Here is a 12,263-nt window from a genome sequence, read left to right on the forward strand (position 1 = left end):
AAGAGAAGAGAGAGAGAGAGAGAGAGCACTCAAATGATGAGGAGAGGAAAAACGGATGTGTTTTGGTGGGAATATTTGTACAATAGACGTTTCAGAAGTTCAAATAACACTGAGAATAACGACTAAAAAGTACCTCTGACAAGATTTAAGGAATGCTAGCATTTATTGTGGCTTGTCTCTTAAATGCACCAAAAGTGCCTCTGAATGGCCAAATTTAGAGGTCTCATTCTACTAAAACCTCAGCTAATTAGTGTTTTAATCAAAACCTTTAAGAGCCTTTTTTTTTCATTTTTGGCCCTAATGCTCTCTCTAAGCCTAAGGCAGGCTGGGGACATACTAAGTATGTCCCCAGTCTTCTGCCTTAATTTTTTTTCAAATGTAGATTACTGGTACGGGCGCTGGTAAATTTCATTGCTGGTAAGATTGTTGGATACTAGTGATCCCGTACAGCAATGCTACCAGCTTCGCCCTTCGTCATGTGGAGGTTGTGGTGTCAAAGTTTATATGTAAGTATGTCTTGTTCTTAAGGTTTTATGAGAGTGTACGGCTTTAAAAGGATGGTAATTGGAATTCAGATACTCTTTGAATCTGGGTTGTCACTACAAGAGAATCACTCTTTTCGACGCTTAGTTTCCACGCTGGTCACGTCGTCGATATGTTCGTTGAAATGTGCGTCGAAATACCCATGGAAATATGCGTTGAAATAAGCGTCGAAATAACAATGGAATTTTTAAATATATATATATATATAATATTTGCTAGTTCCCACCGTGGGGTGTGTCTTAGCCTTCTCTTTCTACCTCTTTTCAAGCATATGTGTCTATGCGAGAGAGAGAGAGAGAGAGAGAGAGAGAGAGAGAGAGAGAGAGAGAGAGAGAGAGAGAGAGAGAGAGAGAGATGGGGGGGACTAAGGGAGAGAGAAGGGTAGAACTTCCATCACGCTCTTTGAAGGAGGACAAATTCTAGCTCCTCCTTCTCATCACTAAGGTGCAATTAAGAAAGTGCTCTATTTTACAATGAAATTAAAGTTCATCATCAACTTGCTCGTCCTCAGTGAGATCCATGGCTCTAAACAAATATATTTCTAGAAATACTTCTTCATTGTTGTTAATTAGTGGAACTAGTTGTCTTGTAGTAGTAGAAGATAATTCATCCATGTCGTCATCCTCTTCTAGCTCTAGATGCATCATGATTATACTCAGCTTGAATCTCTTCTTCTTCTAGAATATCTCTAGTGTTTGTTTCATGTTTAAGATGTATTTGCTCAATGAGTACACCTTCATCCGATCCTAATCTAGTGTGAGCCTCACCTACTTCCTCAACTATTATGTCTTCTTTTTCTTGTTCAATAGGTGCTAGTGGTGTATGCTTAACCATCACATGATCTCAGGGGAGTTCCTCAACATCCGGTAATTTGTCAACTGCTATTTTCACCTCTTCAAATATTTGTTTGCCACATGGATTTATTTGGATAACAAACAACCATTTATGATCTATCGTCTTCCACAAAGATGACTTGCTCACAGTGCTTTGGTAGCACACATGTGTCCCTTTGGTCAGTCCATATCTTTGTGTGGTCTACTTGAAGAAATCCACACTTGTCTTTGCGTATAGTTACTTGCACCCCTTCATTTACCAAATTGAACCATTTCACATGAAAAATGAACATATCAAACTTTCTGAATCCAACATTGATAACATCTAGGATTGTTCCACAATAATCGAGCATGCCTACTTCAGTATTGCCATCACTTGCACTTGAACGACTTTCTTGCATGAAATTAGCCTTCACACCACAATCAAATGTTGTTCTCTTTTTATCTATTCCTTCTGCTCAAAAGTGACGTCCACGTGACCAAATTGCCCCAAACTTACGATACTGCAAGCACAATAAATAAGTACTTTTATTGTGCCCCAAACTTACGATACTGCAAGCACCATAAATAAGTACTTTTATTGTATAAATTCACAAAAGCACAACATAAAAGACAATGCGTAGATATCTCAAACTCACATACATGGAAATCACAACCATATGCAAGCTCGTTCTCCTCATGAGTTAGTGATTCACCATTGCGTTTAGCTTGCAATATGGTTTTCTCGAGCCATTTATTAGCAGGAAAGTCTGGAAGAAGTGCAAGTTCTATTGGGTACGGTAGTGTGTGGGTTGTTCGACTCCTTCTAAAACTCAAACGAGCTTGGTCCCTTTCAGCCTTCACCAAGTTATATCTCTCGATCCATTTCTCCATAGCATGTGAGTTTAAGATGCAAAATTTATTGATCTTCTCATGCAATGCTACATCCATTGTTCTCACAAGGCCTTTCCCTTGTGGCTCTTCCCAACTACTCGATCATATTCTTCTTGTGTCCATAATCTTTGCATATCGGGATCAGACATACTGAGAAATTCAGTTATATATATAAGTGATTCTTGAACAAGCTATCCCGCTGCCGTACTACCTATAAAACGAGCTCTTGACGAACAAATCCTTTAAGTGTCTTCATAAATCTCTCCAAGAAAAACATACATCGGCTATGGACAACCCCAACCACCACAGCAACTTCATCAACCACATGAACTCGCAAGTGCAATTGAATGGTTAAAATACTTGTTGGAAAGTATTTCTCAGCCATTGTAATAGCCTCGATGGAGTTTAACCGTGCTTCTTCCAATGTGCCTCTACTAATCTCTTTCCTTGATATCCAACGCACCACTGCACTAATTTTGTAAATTGTTGCTCTAATTTCATCGTTGAGGCAATCCTTGATGGCTATAGGAAGCTTGAATTGTAAGAATTTGTGCCAATCATGACTCTTCAAGCTTGAATTGTAAGAATTTGTGCCAATCATGACTCTTCAAGCCACCCACTAAGCTCATCGTCCTTTGTAAATGCTCCCTTCAAGCAATGCATGCATCCTGTAGAGGTACGAAACTCACTAATGCATTTTTTTACATGTCATTGCTCTTCCTTTGTCATGACCCAAGGTACTTTTGGTAGCTTCACCTTCCCATCTTCTCTATTTTGGGCCCATAAGTGTTGCATGCATTGAACCTCTTGTAAATCATCTCGTTGTGCCTTGCTCTCCTTTGCTCTTGTGATGGTTTTCCAAAGCACCTCGGCTATATTCTTGAAAATGTGCATTGGGTCAAGAAGATGGTTCACTAGAAGGTCATTCCAGTATGGAAGTTGATGGAAAACGGATAGATGCTTCATTCCTAAGGTGTCTAGGTTGGATCTAGCTCCCATAAGGTCCTCCAATCAATGCTCTTCCATATGCAAGGAGACCTCTCTAGAAATCCCTCACCCACGGTGTGTAGGTGCTTCCAAAGCACCTTGGTTATATTCTTGAAAATATGCATTGGGTCAAGAAGATGGTTCACTAGAAGGTCATTCCAGTATGGAAGTTGATGGAAAATGGATAGATGCTTCATTCCTAAGGTGTGTAGGTTGGATCTAGCTCCCATAAGGTCCTCCAATCACTGCTCTTCCATATGCCAGGAGACCTCTCTAGAAATCCCTCACCCAAAGGATGGTTGTCAGGGAGATACTTCTTGTGGTCCTCGTATACTATCTTCTTCATAGACTTTGAGCAGCCTCAAGTTACGGCCCACATAATGGACATCCATTATACCCTGACACTGAAAGCCCTGTCGAACATCAAAAAAGATTGTAGCAGGTAAGTTTGGATGACAATCATGACTTAACATAATATGTTAACAAGCTACAGTATTACCAGAGCACTCTCCATAGCCAGGCCAATCATGCATAGTCCACATAAGTATTCCTCTCAATGTTAGCGCACGTTGTCCAAACCTCTTGGAAATATCATGAACTTTAATGCCGTCCCATAGAACACGAAGCTCCTCAACTAGAGGGGCTAAATACACATCCATGTTCTTCACCTTGTACTTTCCAGGAACTATAACACAATAAAATATGCTCTTTTTTTATCGCTAGCCATGGTGGAAGATTATAGTTAACTAGACAAACAGGCCATGTACTCCATGATGAACTTTATAGACCAAATGGATTCACTCCATCCATCGCTACTCTGAGTCGAATATGGCGAGCCTCCTCCTAAAAGGCTCTATCTCAAGTGGAGGAAATCATGGGTCTTCCAAATGTACTGAACATGCCCCACTTTCCAAGTGCTCCATGCATGCTTGTATTCCTTCCTCAAGTTTCCCCCAATAACAAAATAATGAGGCATATTGTGTAGTACTTGTGCACGAATGTCCATGCCCTTCTCATCCTAATGAACCATATTTAAAATTGAGACTCAACATTACATATGGCAAACTATGAGTTTACATCTCAAAGCATAATTTTATATACTACCCGAGGAATTGGCTTGCATCGTCAATTTGACTGGCATTGGTTCAAATGATCCCCATTTTCTAATATGTTCCTATGTCACTCAACGTTCACGTACACAAACATTCTTGTATCTTACATGTGAACAAGGGATTCTTCTTAGACCCCGAATTAATGGTGAACCATCACTATCCGAACTAGTAGAAGACATCTGTATTGGGAACAAAATATGTGCAATTAAAAAACTGAATATGAATACATGCACTAAACCTACCAGTGTCAATGGTATATACATAGGTTTTCTCTCTAGAATTCACCCAACATTACTATAAACGACGTTATAAGCATCGTTAAAGCGTCGCTAAGCGTCACTTTTAGTGTCTCTAAATGTCGATATATTAGCGTCGTTGAGTGGCATTGGATAAGCATCGCTAGTAACAGTGTTATTAGCATCATGGTACTAGTTAAACGCCGCTATAACTTAAGCGGCGCTACAAAAAAAAACACCACTCCAACGACGCTGGGGAAAAAACAGAGTGTTGAAATTGAGTGGAAATGAAAACTTAAAATAAATTATAACCCAAAAATCTTGACAAACATCCAAATATTATTGAACTAAAATAACAAAATCATCAAATAGTTATACAAATCGATCAATGTGTACATCTATTATGATGATATATATTTAACTTCTACCATCATAAAATCCATCTTGCAATAAATCCATGTTGCTAATTGGTATATCTCTAAATTCATCATTCCAATGGCTCCTATATCAATACAAATTCCTATTCCACTACTTGAAGAAGATGTAGAGGTATTATCACCATGGTTCTCATGGTCGCCATATTGATTATTAGTTGCATACTCCATTGCTTGTCAACCATGCATTTCTTCTTCAACATCTTGATCTTTAAATATATGTTTAGTTCAAGGAGTGACTTGTATTACATACCATCAATTAGGATTTCTTTGGTTCGGCTAAAACACAACCTAAAAGAAAGAAACACAAAATATTTTCAAGAAAATATATACAATGCCCTTCTTCTATCCATAGATTCATCAAAATCGGAAATCAAGTGTAAACCTGCTCACAATGTTGTGGTAGAACGTATGTGTCTCTTGAATCTTGCCATAATTTAGTTAAGTCAATTGAAAAATCCACTTGGATGCTACTTGACGGTTGCTTGAGTACCTCTATATACCACTTTGAACCACTTAACATCAAAGACGAACACTTTGAAAGCTCTAAATCCAATCTCGAAGATGTCTTGACTTGTTCCACAATATTCAACTTTCTCTCCTATAATATTATTATCTCTTCTACTAGCTCGACTTTCTTGGTCAAAACTTACCATTACACCACAATCATATGTGATTCTCTTTGATTCTACATGTTGAGTGCGAAAATGTCGGCCTTCTGAACACATTGCATTATGCACTTTATACTACAACCCAAATTGAATAAAAAGTCTTTCATATAGCTTATATGTAAGCAATTTAGTATTCAACACTATATATCTTAGCAAAACATCTTTACTTACATGTTAGTTGCATCCCCTTGCATGCTCCCATCCTTCTCTTGTAGTCTCCACTCCCATCCTTTTGGCTTGATCTAGGACATATCAAGGCCATTTAATATGTCAATCCTTTGGAAGAGCCTTTAGGTTGGGTGGGTGTGCCATGTGCCTTTATGTTGATCTCTTAAATACTCTTATCTCCTCTTCTATCCGTATCTTTCTTGCATCTTCATATTTGTCAATCCACGTTTCTATCATAGAAGTGTTAGAAGACAAAATGCAATGCCCTTTTTGCACATGGACTCATCCACATTTTGAATGCATCATTTTCCATGTGGCACATGTTACACCATTCATTCATCCTCATCGTTATGCATAAATATAGGAATAGATGGATCAATTTGTTTCAAATATTCAGAGATGGATATGAGGGATTCTTGAACACACCATCTCTTCGCCATGCTTCCTTCTGGCGTTGCCATTTGCTCCACAAATCCAGCATTCAAGAAAGGACATCCACTAGCTATGAACAATGTCACATATAGCCACCTCATCCACCAAATGAACTAGAAGGAGCAATTGAGTTATGAGTATGCTTCTTAGAAATCTTTCTTCAATCATACACACCGGCTCCTTCTCAATGGAATCTAGATGAATCTCCTTTAACACTATTCACCTATTCAACAAAGGAATAAATGATAAATTAAAGAATAATAGATAATTCCAAAGCTATATGTTATACCAAACGAAGAAATCTATAGTTTTTATTAGAACTCACCTTGCTAGTCCACCTTATCTATAGATAGCATTCTAAGATTTCTCTTCTCTGCACCCACCAATTGATATTGGAAGTATGAACTAGTGAAATTAATTTTTGAAAACAATAAAAGGTCAATATAGAGTCCACACAACATAAACCTAGGAGTGCCCAAAAAATAGATATAGTTATGTACATACCTACATCATCTTATGCCAATCATTTGATTTGAGACCATACAATTGATGCTCACCCTTCTTTTTGTTATTCTAAATTCACCCTTTAACCGGTGCATTACATCGGTTGGTGTATGAAAATATGAAATTTGATTCTTGACATTATTTTCCTCTAAATTATCAACCTTCATGGCGCCTTTGGTAAAACCACCTTGTGATTAACTACCCTTGGCCAGGCATTTTCCATACATCCGATATCCTTTAGGTCATCCCTTATTGCAAGGATATTTTTTTTTCCAATTAGATGGTCCTAGATCATTGATGCCACATTTTTAAAAATGTGCATTGGATCCAAAAGATCATTTATTCTTAACTCTGTCCAATATGGTAGATGATAGAAGATTGAGTACCTTTTCATGCCCGCAAATGCTCTGATGGGAGTCACCCTCCATCTCCCATCCCTCCAACTTTCCTCCAATGACATCATAGGAGGCGAATGACACATGGCCTCCCACTTTGCACCTCTCCTAAAAATTGGACAAACCTCTTATGGAGCATAATTTGGGTGGTTTGGAGGAAGAAATCGATGATGTTCATCATACATCACTTTCTTTAGTGCATGTGCTTGTTTGAAAACAAGTGATGGACCACAAATTGGACATGCATTATATCTTGCAGTTGTGAGACGTACGAAATTGGCATGTAAGAATTAATTGTTAATAGACATTTTTCTAGGCTATACAGAGTGCTTAGGTACGTCATACTCATAAATTGATTCTTATCTAAGCATGCACAAATAATTCATTTATTGTAGTCCACTTTAAGATACCCTTCACCATTGCATTGCGGCATGAAATTGAAAGACAAACATCATTCACCCTTATGCCTCTCCATAATTGTTCAAGCTTATCAATCAAGGGCTCGAGGTATACATCCATATTCTTTACCTTGTGCTTCTCGGGCACAAGAAGTGCAAGCATCACGTGACCCTTATTGATGGACATCCATGGATGAATATTTTAATTCACAAGAACAATGGGCCATGTGGACCATGATGTAGACCTCAATACAAATGGCACATGCAAGTGAGCTTCTTCTTGATTAGTTACAACGATTGCAATATTATTGTTTAATGTTGAGCTTTATACACTCTAGTTAAAGGAAATGAAACTCAATATTTAACTTTTCTTACATAGCTTTTTGCGATACTACTATACGAGGATGAGGTCATAACTGTGTCCACAACCATGCTTCGATAAAGGAATTTTGGAGTTTTAAAATTCCCATGGAGATATGCACAACGCTACATTCGTACATAGAGTTGTGGGGCATAACCACATGCATAGAGCAAGTTTGGGTACTTAGACATCACACCCATTGGACGCCGGAAAGGTGTTGCCACCCATTCTTTTTTTGCATAGTGCCGAACGAGCCCCCTATGCAAAAAAAGAACGGGTTTGGGTAGGACGTCATGCGTATGTGGCATCCGATGGAGGTGAAATTTTGTGAGTGGGTCCATGGGGTCACTCTCCCCTCACTTGCATAGTTTCACCCCCATCGGACGTTGGATAATTGTGACGGTATATTGCCACCCGCTCTTTTTTGCATAGTGCCCAACGGGACCCCTGTACACAAAATATATGAGAGGGAGGGGGGTAAGAAACAGATCATATTTTCTTTTCTCTCCCCCCCTTTCTTAAAAAGAATGCGGGGGAGAGGGAGAACTTGAGTTCCTTGCATGCAAACACACACAAACACACAAAAGAACGCAAAACACAAGAGAGATGGATGGCTGAATTTTCTTCTATCTTCTTCTCTTCTCTACAACCATATAACTAAAAGATAAGTGTACATACTATATAAGAGAATGTACTCTCCTATAATAACATACAATCGTCAGTCCATAGTGTGAACTCGACTATATATGAGCTGGCACTATAACTATGCCATAACTCTAGTACTTCAAGGTGGCTATCACATAGCTTGTCATCCACTAGTGGCATGTCAACCATAATCTCACCAACCATGCCAGTCGCATAAGTGCGAAAGCTATCACCAAGGTGGGCCGTCAATGTTCCTACAGCACTAGTTGAGCTTGATATCTGAATACTCCCCCTTGAGCTCAACTCCACACACTACACTCCAAGTAATCTCCTCAACCAAGTCATCCACATAGATGGCTAATAGCAATATCTCTCTATCTTGCTTCTCATAAAGTGAAAAATCTACATTAGATATCTCAAATCCAATGGTAACAAGATACTCCCCGATCTTGTTTGACCATGCTCTGGGGTGCATGTAGCTTCAAGTCATATAGGGATTTACGTAACCTTCACACAAAATCTAGGTGTGCATCAGTCTCATAACTTGGTGGCTACATCATGTATACTTCTTCTTGCAAATCACCATGCAAGAAGGCATTCTTTATATTGGGATATCTCATGTAAAGGCTAACTCTTTGCCTGCAGCCATAGTAATAACAACTCTCATGGTTTCCATTCTTGTAACTAGACCTGAATGTCTCCACATAGTCAATGCCATAGGTCTGCACATAGCCCTTGGCATCCACTCTGACCTTATACCTACTCACTGTACCATTTACGTTATTCTTGACCTTATACACCCACTTACATCCAATTGTCTTCTTTTCCTTAGGCAAAGGCACTAACTCCCATGTTGCATTTGCATCCAATGCTATCATCTCCTAATTCATGGCATCTTCCCATTTTATTTCCAAGTACTTGTTCAAAACAAGTGTGCTCAAATCTTGTATTTCTTTGACCATGTAAGCATAATGATGGGTTGTATATCCATCATATCTCCACCTATCAACAGGGTACCTAACCCTCATAGATGTGTGTACACTTGGATCATTGCCAGGTGTCCTCAAAACAACCTTTATTCTCCTTACACCAGGAGTAACCATAGATAGAATGCCGAGCATCTCATCAAGGATTTACTCAGAGCCACTAGAGTCACCATCCACCTATGAGTGACTTGCTGACAGATCATCAGGTACAAAAGGTTGATCTACCTTTTCCTTCCCTTTGCATATGATACATACGTACCTACATTTCTCCTCAACCTACTTTCACTACAACAAAAAGAGGGGTTAGCATCGGCGGGGTGTAAAAGGATCTTATAAAAGGATCTAGAAAAGTATGGGGGTGTAAGTGCTGTAAGCACTGCTATATACGTCATTATTTTTTTGACTCTATATCCCACATTATAACCACTGCTTTATCCCATATTATTTTTGCCACTTAGCGATGCTATTAAAAAACATCAGCGTTGGTATTTTTGTCGCTCTCAGCAATGTTGTTAAAAACATCAGCATCGCTATTTGTGCCACACTTTGGCGCTAAAAACAAAATCAATGTCACTATTTTCTTCATTCAGCGATGCTATTAAAAAACGTTAGTGTCGCTATTTCCGTCGCTTTAGTGGTACTGTAATTTTTCTTTTTGGGGTAGATTAGGGCTAATTTCCCAATCTGCACCAATTTTTTTTAAGTCAATATATTGAGAATAGTTATAATTTGTACAAATGGACATATTGACATGTTGAAATATAAAATGAAACATAGTAACTCTCAAAATCTTAATTGTATTAAATCCCGAACGCCATAAAAGGTGAGTTACATCCAAAATGTCATAATAGGCGAGTTACATTGAGTATGAAGTTACACAATATTAAACACAATAGGCCAATCTCTACTCATCCTCCTCCTCCTTCTCCTCCTCCTCATCCTCTTGGTCCTCCTCGCCTATTTCCTCTTCATCATCTTCCTGTATCACACAAGATCAAGTAATGTTAATACACAAACTATATAAATTTCTAAAAGCTCATTATGTTTCTTATCAATTATTAGGTTAAGCATAATAGAAGCAAACCCTAATCATTAGGTCACACCATCACTTGTAGAGTGATGAATAGGAAAAAAAAGAGGAATAGCAAGGGGAAGGGGAAAGGGGAAAGGGGAAAAGGGAAAGGGAAGAAGAAGAAGAAGAACCCTAAACAAATGCATTAGAATAAAACATAAGAGAAAAATACCTTCAAGAGCTTAGACCATAGCCATTTGGTGTGATGAAGAGAAAGAGTCTCATGAAGAGGTAGGGGAAGGGGAATATATAGAGTACAAATGCATGTGAGGGGATCGAGATTGATGGAAGGGAGGAGTCGGTGCATGAACTCAAGAAAAGGAGTGGAGGGAATTTTTTGCGGGAGAGGAAGATAGGCGTCGACAGTGCCGTGGGTTTGAAAAGTTAATTTTCTCAACATCGCTATAAGGGCCACTAAAACGACACTTAGCGATGCTTTAACGATGCTTATAACGTCATTTATAACAACGCTCGATAAATTCCAGAGAGTAAACCTATGCATATATTGACACTGGTAGATTTAGTGCATGTATTCATATTTAGTTTTTTAATTGCACACTTTTTATGCCCGATATACAGATGTCTTCTACTAGTTCGGATAGTGGTTAACCATTAATTGGAGGTCTACAGTGGTTGCAAAGAAAAATCCCTTGTTCATGTGTAAGATGCAAGAATGTTTGTGTACGTGAACGTCGAGTGACATTGGAGCATATTAGAAAATGGGGCTCATTTGAACCAATGCCAACCAACTTGACGATGCAAGACAATTCCTCGATTAGTATATAAACTTATGCCTTGAAATGTAAACTTATGGTTTTTCATATGTAATGTTGAGTGTCAATTCTAAATATGGTTCATTAGGATCAGAAGGGCATGGACCTTGGTGCACAAGTACTACACAATATGCCTCATTATTTTGTCATTGGGGGAAACTTGAGGAATGAATACAAGCATCATAAGGAGCACTTGGAAAGTGGAGCGTGTTAAGTACATTTAGAAGACCCATGATTTCCTCCACATGAGATAGAGGAAGAGGATGTCATGGAGGAGATGATCACTCACTTTTTCAAAGCGAGGGTGAGGAGGAGACACCTTACTTTGAAACACATGAAAGAGAAGATGTGTTACACAAGGAGACTAACACACCATTGTATGAGGGTGCAAAGTACTCAAATTTGCGGGTATGCTTGCAAATCCTTAACTTGCAAACAACATATGGATGGAGCGATAATAGTGTGAATAGCCTACTCTGGTTATTAAAGAAGATGCTACAAACAATTTCATGTCTGCAAGAAGAAGTGATGCTCGAAGAATACTTTCCAGGCTTCGTATGGATTACACTTGAATTCATGTATGTTGTAATGATTGTGTACTATTCAGGGGTGTCTTTGCCAATGTCATGCAATATCTAATTTATGGAGAGGCTCGTTATAGGAAGGATTTACAAGATGCAAAAATTCTGCAAAAGGTATTGAGGCATTTTACTATTATACCTCACATTCAACATATGTTCCGTCAATCCATCACTAAGTCAATGTCATGGCATGTGAACCATCGTCCAACCGAATGCATGATGAGGATTCCCGTCGACTCACCGGCTTGGGCTCACATTG

At 38.7% G+C, this 12,263-nt stretch overlaps 1 pseudogene; it reads left to right on the forward strand.

Annotated features, from left to right (window-relative positions):
* LOC147631907 (dammaradiene synthase pseudogene) overlaps positions 1-12,263 on the forward strand; it is a 136,635-nt pseudogene that overhangs the window by 98,962 nt on the left and 25,410 nt on the right.

The sequence above is a fragment of the Cibotium barometz genome, chromosome 14 (assembly GCF_041138505.1).
Source record: "Cibotium barometz isolate CiBa-2024 chromosome 14, ASM4113850v1, whole genome shotgun sequence".
Classification (NCBI taxonomy): Eukaryota; Viridiplantae; Streptophyta; class Polypodiopsida; order Cyatheales; family Cibotiaceae; genus Cibotium; species Cibotium barometz.